The following is a 12,326-nucleotide window of genomic DNA, read 5'->3' on the forward strand; positions in this document are numbered from 1 at the left end:
GTACTTTCATTAAACCTGAATATAGAAGGATATATCTGTCTAGGCTGGAGACACGTGAAACAAGTCTGACGTGCCCCTTCAAGTCTACCTGAGAGGAAGCTGACTCAGGATTGGCGACCTCAACGGGCACAAATAACGGGCAAGCCCTATGAAAAGCACAGCATGAGTCTTGGTCCCACCTTTAAAAAGGATGGTGACCTCTGGGATCTGGCAGCAGGATCTTTGGGAGATAAGAAAATATACTGCCTGCGATCGTGAAGTTTCAAGTCAGTCAAGAAAAGCAATCTCATGCACTGCACAAGCTCTTTCCCATGAGGCACCTCTCCTGCACTCTGTTTATGCAAATGAGCAAGCAGAGAGCTCAGGAATAAAACACCAAACTCATGTCCCCCAAAAAAGCAGCAGACAATTGCTGGATATTCCCCAACTTGTAATGCTTTTCTTTTAAACAAATGATAAACAGCCTCACCTGTGGCAAGGCTTAAAAAAATTGAACAAACTCTTAAATGTTCCTCTCCACGGAAATCTTTAGTAAAAGGCGAAAGATTTTTTCGTTTTGAAGAGAAACCAGAGTAAGTGACAATATAGCTCTCTAGGGTAAGTGGCGGCACATCAAAGACCCTGTCATTGCGAGGGTGAGGACCTGAAAGGTATTTTCAGGCTCTAAGAAAGAGGGCGAGAACCAGGCCGGTGGGCAAAACAGGCCAACATTTCAAAGTCTCTGCTCAAGGTACAAAAAGGTGGACTGTTCACATGAGTATGTCTGGGAATATGCAAATTTCTTTTGTACTCACCTCAGCTCATTAGGAGTTGTCGGGGCTGCTGGGGAAGGGGAACAGGAAATGTGAATCAGGCTTTTAGTTAAGTGGCACTGTAGGCCTTTTGTCCCCTAGCCATTTTACGCTTTCAACACCATCCCTCCAATCGATATGCTCAGAGCCACCACTGTGCTCTACACATAGCCATGCACCGTATGTGCCTTTTTCACACGTACTTTCATTAAACCTGAATATAGAAGGATATATCTGTCTAGGCTGGAGACACATGAAACAAGTCTGACGTGCCCCTTCAAGTCTACCTGAGAGGAAGCTGACTCAGGATTGGTGACCTCTCAGGGCACCTCTAAACGGACACAAATAACGGGCAAGCCCTATGAAAAGCACAGCATGAGTCTTGGTCCCACCTTTAAAAAGGAGGGTGACCTCTGGGATCTGGCAGCAGGATCTTTGGGAGATAAGAAAATATACTGCCTGCGATCGTGAAGTTTCAAGTCAGTCAAGAAAAGCAATCTCATGCACTGCACAAGCTCTTTCCCATGAGGCACCTCTCCTGCACTCTGTTTATGCAAATGAGCAAGCAGAGAGCTCAGGAATAAAACACCAAACTCATGTCCCCCAAAAAAGCAGCAGACAATTTCTGGATATTCCCCAACTTGTAATGCTTTTCTTTTAAACAAATGATAAACAGCCTCACCTGTGGCAAGGCTTAAAAAAATTGAATAAACTCTTAAATGTTCCTCTCCACGGAAATCTTTAGTAAAAGGCGAAAGATTTTTTCGTTTTGAAGAGAAACCAGAGTAAGTGACAATATAGCTCTCTAGGGTAAGTGGCGGCACATCAAAGACCCTGTCATTGCGAGGGTGAGGACCTGAAAGGTATTTTCAGGCTCTAAGAAAGAGGGCGAGAGCCAGGCCGGTGGGCAAAACAGGCCAACATTTCAAAGTCTCTGCTCAAGGTACAAAAAGGTGGACTGTTCACATGTGTATGTCTGGGAATATGCAAATTTCTTTTGTACTCACCTCAGCTCATTAGGAGTTGTCGGGGCTGCTGGGGAAGGGGAACAGGAAATGTGAATCAGGCTTTTAGTTAAGTGGCACTGTAGGCCTTTTGTCCCCTAGCCATTTTACGCTTTCAACACCATCCCTCCAATCGATATGCTCAGAGCCACCACTGTGCTCTACACATAGCCATGCACCGTATGTGCCTTTTTCACACGTACTTTCATTAAACCTGAATATAGAAGGATATATCTGTCTAGGCTGGAGACACGTGAAACAAGTCTGACGTGCCCCTTCAAGTCTACCTGAGAGGAAGCTGACTCAGGATTGGCGACCTCTCAGGGCACCTCTAAACGGACACAAATAACGGGCAAGCCCTATGAAAAGCACAGCATGAGTCTTGGTCCCACCTTTAAAAAGGAGGGTGACCTCTGGGATCTGGCAGCAGGATCTTTGGGAGATAAGAAAATATACTGCCTGCGATCGTGAAGTTTCAAGTCAGTCAAGAAAAGCAATCTCATGCACTGCACAAGCTCTTTCCCATGAGGCACCTCTCCTGCACTCTGTTTATGCAAATGAGCAAGCAGAGAGCTCAGGAATAAAACACCAAACTCATGTCCCCCAAAAAAGCAGCAGACAATTGCTGGATATTCCCCAACTTCTAATACTTTTCTTTTAAACAAATGATAAACAGCCTCACCTGTGGCAAGGCTTAAAAAAATTGAATAAACTCTTAAATGTTCCTCGCCACGGAAATCTTTAGTAAAAGGCGAAAGATTTTTTCGTTTTGAAGAGAAACCAGAATAAGTGACAATATAGCTCTCTAGGGTAAGTGGCGCCACATCAAAGACCCTGTCATTGCGAGGGTGAGGACCTGAAAGGTATTTTCAGGCTCTAAGAAAGAGGGCGAGAACCAGGCCGGTGGGCAAAACAGGCCAACATTTCAGAGTCTCTGCTCAAGGTACAAAAAGGTGGACTGTTCACATGTGTATGTCTGGGAATATGCAAATTTCTTTTGTACTCACCTCAGCTCATTAGGAGTTGTCGGGGCTGCTGGGGAAGGGGAACAGGAAATGTGAATCAGGCTTTTAGTTAAGTGGCACTGTAGGCCTTTTGTCCCCTAGCCATTTTACGCTTTCAACACCATCCCTCCAATCGATATGCTCAGAGCCACCACTGTGCTCTACACATAGCCATGCACCGTATGTGCCTTTTTCACACGTACTTTCATTAAACCTGAATATAGAAGGATATATCTGTCTAGGCTGGAGACACGTGAAACAAGTCTGACGTGCCCCTTCAAGTCTACCTGAGAGGAAGCTGACTCAGGATTGGCGACCTCTCAGGGCACCTCTAACAGGCACAAATAACGGGCAAGCCCTATGAAAAGCACAGCATGAGTCTTGGTCCCACCTTTAAAAAGGAGGGTGACCTCTGGGATCTGGCAGCAGGATCTTTGGGAGATAAGAAAATATACTGCCTGCGATCGTGAAGTTTCAAGTCAGTCAAGAAAAGCAATCTCATGCACTGCACAAGCTCTTTCCCATGAGGCACCTCTCCTGCACTCTGTTTATGCAAATGAGCAAGCAGAGAGCTCAGGAATAAAACACCAAACTCATGTCCCCCAAAAATGCAGCAGACAATTGCTGGATATTCCCCAACTTCTAATGTTTTTATTTTAAACAAATGATAAACAGCCTCACCTGTGGCAAGGCTTAAAAAAATTGAATAAACTCTTAAATGTTCCTCTCCACGGAAATCTTTAGTAAAAGGCGAAAGATTTTTTCGTTTTGAAGAGAAACCAGAGTAAGTGACAATATAGCTCTCTAGGGTAAGTGGCGCCACATCAAAGACCCTGTCATTGCGAGGGTGAGGACCTGAAAGGTATTTTCAGGCTCTAAGAAAGAGGGCGAGAACCAGGCCGGTGGGCAAAACAGGCCAACTTTTCAAAGTCTCTGCTCAAGGTACAAAAAAGTGGACTGTTCACATGTGTATGTCTGGGAATATGCAAATTTCTTTTGTACTAACCTCAGCTCATTAGGAGTTGTCGGGGCTGCTGGGGAAGGGGAAAAGGAAATGTGAATCAGGCTTTTAGTTAAGTGGCACTGTAGGCCTTTTGTCCCCTAGCCATTTTACGCTTTCAACACCATCCCTCCAATCGATATGCTCAGAGCCACCACTGCGCTCTACACATAGCCATGCACCGTATGTGCCTTTTTCACACGTACTTTCATTAAACCTGAATATAGAAGGATATATCTGTCTAGGCTGGAGACACATGAAACAAGTCTGACGTGCCCCTTCAAGTCTACCTGAGAGGAAGCTGACTCAGGATTGGTGACCTCTCAGGGCACCTCTAAACGGGCACAAATAACGGGCAAGCCCTATGAAAAGCACAGCATGAGTCTTGGTCCCACCTTTAAAAAGGAGGGTGACCTCTGGGATCTGGCAGCAGGATCTTTGGGAGATAAGAAAATATACTGCCTGCGATCGTGAAGTTTCAAGTCAGTCAAGAAAAGCAATCTCATGCACTGCACAAGCTCTTTCCCATGAGGCACCTCTCCTGCACTCTGTTTATGCAAATGAGCAAGCAGAGAGCTCAGGAATAAAACACCAAACTCATGTCCCCCAAAAAAGCAGCAGACAATTGCTGGATATTCCCCAACTTGTAATGCTTTTCTTTTAAACAAATGATAAACAGCCTCACCTGTGGCAAGGCTTAAAAAAATTGAATAAACTCTTAAATGTTCCTCTCCACGGAAATCTTTAGTAAAAGGCGAAAGATTTTTTCGTTTTGAAGAGAAACCAGAGTAAGTGACAATATAGCTCTCTAGGGTAAGTGGCGGCACATCAAAGACCCTGTCATTGCGAGGGTGAGGACCTGAAAGGTATTTTCAGGCTCTAAGAAAGAGGGCGAGAACCAGGCCGGTGGGCAAAACAGGCCAACATTTCAAAGTCTCTGCTCAAGGTACAAAAAGGTGGACTGTTCACATGTGTATGTCTGGGAATATGCAAATTTCTTTTGTACTCACCTCAGCTCATTAGGAGTTGTCAGGGCTGCTGGGGAAGGGGAACAGGAAATGTGAATCAGGCTTTTAGTTAAGTGGCACTGTAGGCCTTTTGTCCCCTAGCCATTTTACGCTTTCAACACCATCCCTCCAATCGATATGCTCAGAGCCACCACTGTGCTCTACACATAGCCATGCACCGTATGTGCCTTTTTCACACGTACTTTCATTAAACCTGAATATAGAAGGATACATCTGTCTAGGCTGGAGACACGTGAAACAAGTCTGACGTGCCCCTTCAAGTCTACCTGAGAGGAAGCTGACTCAGGATTGGCGACCTCTCAGGGCACCTCTAAACGGACACAAATAACGGGCAAGCCCTATGAAAAGCACAGCATGAGTCTTGGTCCCACCTTTAAAAAGGAGGGTGACCTCTGGGATCTGGCAGCAGGATCTTTGGGAGATAAGAAAATATACTGCCTGCGATCGTGAAGTTTGAAGTCAGTCAAGAAAAGCAATCTCATGCACTGCACAAGCTCTTTCCCATGAGGCACCTCTCCTGCACTCTGTTTATGCAAATGAGCAAGCAGAGAGCTCAGGAATAAAACACCAAACTCATGTCCCCCAAAAAAGCAGCAGACAATTGCTGGATATTCCCCAACTTCTAATACTTTTCTTTTAAACAAATGATAAACAGCCTCACCTGTGGCGAGGCTTAAAAAAATTGAATAAACTCTTAAATGTTCCTCGCCACGGAAATCTTTAGTAAAAGGCGAAAGATTTTTTCGTTTTGAAGAGAAACCAGAATAAGTGACAATATAGCTCTCTAGGGTAAGTGGCGCCACATCAAAGACCCTGTCATTGCGAGGGTGAGGACCTGAAAGGTATTTTCAGGCTCTAAGAAAGAGGGCGAGAACCAGGCCGGTGGGCAAAACAGGCCAACATTTCAGAGTCTCTGCTCAAGGTACAAAAAGGTGGACTGTTCACATGTGTATGTCTGGGAATATGCAAATTTCTTTTGTACTCACCTCAGCTCATTAGGAGTTGTCGGGGCTGCTGGGGAAGGGGAACAGGAAATGTGAATCAGGCTTTTAGTTAAGTGGCACTGTAGGCCTTTTGTCCCCTAGCCATTTTACGCTTTCAACACCATCCCTCCAATCGATATGCTCAGAGCCACCACTGTGCTCTACACATAGCCATGCACCGTATGTGCCTTTTTCACACGTACTTTCATTAAACCTGAATATAGAAGGATATATCTGTCTAGGCTGGAGACACATGAAACAAGTCTGACGTGCCCCTTCAAGTCTACCTGAGAGGAAGCTGACTCAGGATTGGCGACCTCTCAGGGCACCTCTAACAGGCACAAATAACGGGCAAGCCCTATGAAAAGCACAGCATGAGTCTTGGTCCCACCTTTAAAAAGGAGGGTGACCTCTGGGATCTGGCAGCAGGATCTTTGGGAGATAAGAAAATATACTGCCTGCGATCGTGAAGTTTCAAGTCAGTCAAGAAAAGCAATCTCATGCACTGCACAAGCTCTTTCCCATGAGGCACCTCTCCTGCACTCTGTTTATGCAAATGAGCAAGCAGAGAGCTCAGGAATAAAACACCAAACTCATGTCCCCCAAAAAAGCAGCAGACAATTGCTGGATATTCCCCAACTTGTAATGCTTTTCTTTTAAACAAATGATAAACAGCCTCACCTGTGGCAAGGCTTAAAAAAATTGAATAAACTCTTAAATGTTCCTCTCCACGGAAATCTTTAGTAAAAGGCGAAAGATTTTTTCGTTTTGAAGAGAAACCAGAGTAAGTGACAATATAGCTCTCTAGGGTAAGTGGCGGCACATCAAAGACCCTGTCATTGCGAGGGTGAGGACCTGAAAGGTATTTTCAGGCTCTAAGAAAGAGGGCGAGAACCAGGCCGGTGGGCAAAACAGGCCAACATTTCAAAGTCTCTGCTCAAGGTAATAAAAGGTGGACTGTTCACATGTGTATGTCTGGGAATATGCAAATTTCTTTTGTACTCACCTCAGCTCATTAGGAGTTGTCAGGGCTGCTGGGGAAGGGGAACAGGAAATGTGAATCAGGCTTTTAGTTAAGTGGCACTGTAGGCCTTTTGTCCCCTAGCCATTTTACTCTTTCAACACCATCCCTCCAATCGATATGCTCAGAGCCACCACTGTGCTCTACACATAGCCATGCACCGTATGTGCCTTTTTCACACGTACTTTCATTAAACCTGAATATAGAAGGATATATCTGTCTAGGCTGGAGACACGTGAAACAAGTCTGACGTGCCCCTTCAAGTCTACCTGAGAGGAAGCTGACTCAGGATTGGCGACCTCTCAGGGCACCTCTAAACGGACACAAATAACGGGCAAGCCCTATGAAAAGCACAGCATGAGTCTTGGTCCCACCTTTAAAAAGGAGGGTGACCTCTGGGATCTGGCAGCAGGATCTTTGGGAGATAAGAAAATATACTGCCTGCGATCGTGAAGTTTCAAGTCAGTCAAGAAAAGCAATCTCATGCACTGCACAAGCTCTTTCCCATGAGGCACCTCTCCTGCACTCTGTTTATGCAAATGAGCAAGCAGAGAGCTCAGGAATAAAACACCAAACTCATGTCCCCCAAAAAAGCAGCAGACAATTTCTGGATATTCCCCAACTTGTAATGCTTTTCTTTTAAACAAATGATAAACAGCCTCACCTGTGGCAAGGCTTAAAAAAATTGAATAAACTCTTAAATGTTCCTCTCCACGGAAATCTTTAGTAAAAGGCGAAAGATTTTTTCGTTTTGAAGAGAAACCAGAGTAAGTGACAATATAGCTCTCTAGGGTAAGTGGCGGCACATCAAAGACCCTGTCATTGCGAGGGTGAGGACCTGAAAGGTATTTTCAGGCTCTAAGAAAGAGGGCGAGAACCAGGCCGGTGGGCAAAACAGGCCAACATTTCAAAGTCTCTGCTCAAGGTACAAAAAGGTGGACTGTTCACATGTGTATGTCTGGGAATATGCAAATTTCTTTTGTACTCACCTCAGCTCATTAGGAGTTGTCGGGGATGCTGGGGAAGGGGAACAGGAAATGTGAATCAGGCTTTTAGTTAAGTGGCACTGTAGGCCTTTTGTCCCCTAGCCATTTTACGCTTTCAACACCATCCCTCCAATCGATATGCTCAGAGCCACCACTGTGCTCTACACATAGCCATGCACCGTATGTGCCTTTTTCACACGTACTTTCATTAAACCTGAATATAGAAGGATATATCTGTCTAGGCTGGAGACACGTGAAACAAGTCTGACGTGCCCCTTCAAGTCTACCTGAGAGGAAGCTGACTCAGGATTGGCGACCTCTCAGGGCACCTCTAAACGGACACAAATAACGGGCAAGTCCTATGAAAAGCACAGCATGAGTCTTGGTCCCACCTTTAAAAAGGAGGGTGACCTCTGGGATCTGGCAGCAGGATCTTTGGGAGATAAGAAAATATACTGCCTGCGATCGTGAAGTTTCAAGTCAGTCAAGAAAAGCAATCTCATGCACTGCACAAGCTCTTTCCCATGAGGCACCTCTCCTGCACTCTGTTTATGCAAATGAGCAAGCAGAGAGCTCAGGAATAAAACACCAAACTCATGTCCCCCAAAAAAGCAGCAGACAATTGCTGGATATTCCCCAACTTCTAATACTTTTCTTTTAAACAAATGATAAACAGCCTCACCTGTGGCAAGGCTTAAAAAAATTGAATAAACTCTTAAATGTTCCTCGCCACGGAAATCTTTAGTAAAAGGCGAAAGATTTTTTCGTTTTGAAGAGAAACCAGAATAAGTGACAATATAGCTCTCTAGGGTAAGTGGCGCCACATCAAAGACCCTGTCATTGCGAGGGTGAGGACCTGAAAGGTATTTTCAGGCTCTAAGAAAGAGGGCGAGAACCAGGCCGGTGGGCAAAACAGGCCAACATTTCAGAGTCTCTGCTCAAGGTACAAAAAGGTGGACTGTTCACATGTGTATGTCTGGGAATATGCAAATTTCTTTTGTACTCACCTCAGCTCATTAGGAGTTGTCGGGGCTGCTGGGGAAGGGGAACAGGAAATGTGAATCAGGCTTTTAGTTAAGTGGCACTGTAGGCCTTTTGTCCCCTAGCCATTTTACGCTTTCAACACCATCCCTCCAATCGATATGCTCAGAGCCACCACTGTGCTCTACACATAGCCATGCACCGTATGTGCCTTTTTCACACGTACTTTCATTAAACCTGAATATAGAAGGATATATCTGTCTAGGCTGGAGACACGTGAAACAAGTCTGACGTGCCCCTTCAAGTCTACCTGAGAGGAAGCTGACTCAGGATTGGCGACCTCTCAGGGCACCTCTAACAGGCACAAATAACGGGCAAGCCCTATGAAAAGCACAGCATGAGTCTTGGTCCCACCTTTAAAAAGGAGGGTGACCTCTGGGATCTGGCAGCAGGATCTTTGGGAGATAAGAAAATATACTGCCTGCGATCGTGAAGTTTCAAGTCAGTCAAGAAAAGCAATCTCATGCACTGCACAAGCTCTTTCCCATGAGGCACCTCTCCTGCACTCTGTTTATGCAAATGAGCAAGCAGAGAGCTCAGGAATAAAACACCAAACTCATGTCCCCCAAAAATGCAGCAGACAATTGCGGGATATTCCCCAACTTCTAATGTTTTTATTTCAAACAAATGATAAACAGCCTCACCTGTGGCAAGGCTTAAAAAAATTGAATAAACTCTTAAATGTTCCTCTCCACGGAAATCTTTAGTAAAAGGCGAAAGATTTTTTCGTTTTGAAGAGAAACCAGAGTAAGTGACAATATAGCTCTCTAGGGTAAGTGGCGCCACATCAAAGACCCTGTCATTGCGAGGGTGAGGACCTGAAAGGTATTTTCAGGCTCTAAGAAAGAGGGCGAGAACCAGGCCGGTGGGCAAAACAGGCCAACTTTTCAAAGTCTCTGCTCAAGGTACAAAAAAGTGGACTGTTCACATGTGTATGTCTGGGAATATGCAAATTTCTTTTGTACTAACCTCAGCTCATTAGGAGTTGTCGGGGCTGCTGGGGAAGGGGAAAAGGAAATGTGAATCAGGCTTTTAGTTAAGTGGCACTGTAGGCCTTTTGTCCCCTAGCCATTTTACGCTTTCAACACCATCCCTCCAATCGATATGCTCAGAGCCACCACTGCGCTCTACACATAGCCATGCACCGTATGTGCCTTTTTCACACGTACTTTCATTAAACCTGAATATAGAAGGATATATCTGTCTAGGCTGGAGACACATGAAACAAGTCTGACGTGCCCCTTCAAGTCTACCTGAGAGGAAGCTGACTCAGGATTGGTGACCTCTCAGGGCACCTCTAAACGGACACAAATAACGGGCAAGCCCTATGAAAAGCACAGCATGAGTCTTGGTCCCACCTTTAAAAAGGAGGGTGACCTCTGGGATCTGGCAGCAGGATCTTTGGGAGATAAGAAAATATACTGCCTGCAATCGTGAAGTTTCAAGTCAGTCAAGAAAAGCAATCTCATGCACTGCACAAGCTCTTTCCCATGAGGCACCTCTCCTGCACTCTGTTTATGCAAATGAGCAAGCAGAGAGCTCAGGAATAAAACACCAAACTCATGTCCCCCAAAAAAGCAGCAGACAATTGCTGGATATTCCCCAACTTGTAATGCTTTTCTTTTAAACAAATGATAAACAGCCTCACCTGTGGCAAGGCTTAAAAAAATTGAATAAACTCTTAAATGTTCCTCTCCACGGAAATCTTTAGTAAAAGGCGAAAGATTTTTTCGTTTTGAAGAGAAACCAGAGTAAGTGACAATATAGCTCTCTAGGGTAAGTGGCGGCACATCAAAGACCCTGTCATTGCGAGGGTGAGGACCTGAAAGGTATTTTCAGGCTCTAAGAAAGAGGGCGAGAACCAGGCCGGTGGGCAAAACAGGCCAACATTTCAAAGTCTCTGCTCAAGGTACAAAAAGGTGGACTGTTCACATGTGTATGTCTGGGAATATGCAAATTTCTTTTGTACTCACCTCAGCTCATTAGGAGTTGTCAGGGCTGCTGGGGAAGGGGAACAGGAAATGTGAATCAGGCTTTTAGTTAAGTGGCACTGTAGGCCTTTTGTCCCCTAGCCATTTTACGCTTTCAACACCATCCCTCCAATCGATATGCTCAGAGCCACCACTGTGCTCTACACATAGCCATGCACCGTATGTGCCTTTTTCACACGTACTTTCATTAAACCTGAATATAGAAGGATATATCTGTCTAGGCTGGAGACACGTGAAACAAGTCTGACGTGCCCCTTCAAGTCTACCTGAGAGGAAGCTGACTCAGGATTGGCGACCTCTCAGGGCACCTCTAAACGGACACAAATAACGGGCAAGCCCTATGAAAAGCACAGCATGAGTCTTGGTCCCACCTTTAAAAAGGAGGGTGACCTCTGGGATCTGGCAGCAGGATCTTTGGGAGATAAGAAAATATACTGCCTGCGATCGTGAAGTTTCAAGTCAGTCAAGAAAAGCAATCTCATGCACTGCACAAGCTCTTTCCCATGAGGCACCTCTCCTGCACTCTGTTTATGCAAATGAGCAAGCAGAGAGCTCAGGAATAAAACACCAAACTCATGTCCCCCAAAAAAGCAGCAGACAATTTCTGGATATTCCCCAACTTGTAATGCTTTTCTTTTAAACAAATGATAAACAGCCTCACCTGTGGCAAGGCTTAAAAAAATTGAATAAACTCTTAAATGTTCCTCTCCACGGAAATCTTTAGTAAAAGGCGAAAGATTTTTTCGTTTTGAAGAGAAACCAGAGTAAGTGACAATATAGCTCTCTAGGGTAAGTGGCGGCACATCAAAGACCCTGTCATTGCGAGGGTGAGGACCTGAAAGGTATTTTCAGGCTCTAAGAAAGAGGGCGAGAACCAGGCCGGTGGGCAAAACAGGCCAACATTTCAAAGTCTCTGCTCAAGGTACAAAAAGGTGGACTGTTCACATGTGTATGTCTGGGAATATGCAAATTTCTTTTGTACTCACCTCAGCTCATTAGGAGTTGTCGGGGCTGCTGGGGAAGGGGAACAGGAAATGTGAATCAGGCTTTTAGTTAAGTGGCACTGTAGGCCTTTTGTCCCCTAGCCATTTTACGCTTTCAACACCATCCCTCCAATCGATATGCTCAGAGCCACCACTGTGCTCTACACATAGCCATGCACCGTATGTGCCTTTTTCACACGTACTTTCATTAAACCTGAATATAGAAGGATATATCTGTCTAGGCTGGAGACACATGAAACAAGTCTGACGTGCCCCTTCAAGTCTACCTGAGAGGAAGCTGACTCAGGATTGGTGACCTCTCAGGGCACCTCTAAACGGACACAAATAACGGGCAAGCCCTATGAAAAGCACAGCATGAGTCTTGGTCCCACCTTTAAAAAGGAGGGTGACCTCTGGGATCTGGCAGCAGGATCTTTGGGAGATAAGAAAATATACTGCCTGCAATCGTGAAGTTTCAAGTCAGTCAAGAAAAG

At 45.2% G+C, this 12,326-nt stretch overlaps 12 non-coding genes across 12 annotated transcripts; all 12 read right to left on the reverse strand.

Moving 5' to 3' along the window:
* Window positions 1–461: 461 nt before the first annotated feature.
* LOC146773256 (U5 spliceosomal RNA) lies at window positions 462–576 on the reverse strand. The gene has a single exon (XR_014973742.1). It is a non-coding gene; the product is annotated as a U5 spliceosomal RNA (small nuclear RNA).
* An 889-nt stretch (window positions 577–1,465) lies between these two features.
* On the reverse strand, window positions 1,466–1,580 carry LOC146773257 (U5 spliceosomal RNA). The gene has a single exon (XR_014973837.1). It is a non-coding gene; the product is annotated as a U5 spliceosomal RNA (small nuclear RNA).
* An 889-nt stretch (window positions 1,581–2,469) lies between these two features.
* On the reverse strand, window positions 2,470–2,584 carry LOC146773258 (U5 spliceosomal RNA). Its single transcript, XR_014974547.1, has one exon. It is a non-coding gene; the product is annotated as a U5 spliceosomal RNA (small nuclear RNA).
* An 888-nt stretch (window positions 2,585–3,472) lies between these two features.
* LOC146773259 (U5 spliceosomal RNA) lies at window positions 3,473–3,587 on the reverse strand. The gene has a single exon (XR_014973848.1). It is a non-coding gene; the product is annotated as a U5 spliceosomal RNA (small nuclear RNA).
* Window positions 3,588–4,476: 889 nt separating this feature from the next.
* Window positions 4,477–4,591, reverse strand: LOC146773260 (U5 spliceosomal RNA). Its single transcript, XR_014973859.1, has one exon. It is a non-coding gene; the product is annotated as a U5 spliceosomal RNA (small nuclear RNA).
* Window positions 4,592–5,480: 889 nt separating this feature from the next.
* On the reverse strand, window positions 5,481–5,595 carry LOC146773261 (U5 spliceosomal RNA). Its single transcript, XR_014974466.1, has one exon. It is a non-coding gene; the product is annotated as a U5 spliceosomal RNA (small nuclear RNA).
* Window positions 5,596–6,483: 888 nt separating this feature from the next.
* On the reverse strand, window positions 6,484–6,598 carry LOC146773262 (U5 spliceosomal RNA). The gene has a single exon (XR_014973870.1). It is a non-coding gene; the product is annotated as a U5 spliceosomal RNA (small nuclear RNA).
* An 889-nt stretch (window positions 6,599–7,487) lies between these two features.
* Window positions 7,488–7,602, reverse strand: LOC146773263 (U5 spliceosomal RNA). The gene has a single exon (XR_014973881.1). It is a non-coding gene; the product is annotated as a U5 spliceosomal RNA (small nuclear RNA).
* Window positions 7,603–8,491: 889 nt separating this feature from the next.
* LOC146773264 (U5 spliceosomal RNA) lies at window positions 8,492–8,606 on the reverse strand. Its single transcript, XR_014974548.1, has one exon. It is a non-coding gene; the product is annotated as a U5 spliceosomal RNA (small nuclear RNA).
* Window positions 8,607–9,494: 888 nt separating this feature from the next.
* LOC146773265 (U5 spliceosomal RNA) lies at window positions 9,495–9,609 on the reverse strand. The gene has a single exon (XR_014973892.1). It is a non-coding gene; the product is annotated as a U5 spliceosomal RNA (small nuclear RNA).
* An 889-nt stretch (window positions 9,610–10,498) lies between these two features.
* LOC146773266 (U5 spliceosomal RNA) lies at window positions 10,499–10,613 on the reverse strand. Its single transcript, XR_014973903.1, has one exon. It is a non-coding gene; the product is annotated as a U5 spliceosomal RNA (small nuclear RNA).
* An 889-nt stretch (window positions 10,614–11,502) lies between these two features.
* LOC146773267 (U5 spliceosomal RNA) lies at window positions 11,503–11,617 on the reverse strand. The gene has a single exon (XR_014973915.1). It is a non-coding gene; the product is annotated as a U5 spliceosomal RNA (small nuclear RNA).
* Between the last annotated feature and the right edge of the window lie 709 nt (window positions 11,618–12,326).

Source organism: Triturus cristatus, chromosome 12 (genome assembly GCF_964204655.1).
Source record: "Triturus cristatus chromosome 12, aTriCri1.1, whole genome shotgun sequence".
In the NCBI taxonomy this organism is placed as follows: Eukaryota; Metazoa; Chordata; class Amphibia; order Caudata; family Salamandridae; genus Triturus; species Triturus cristatus.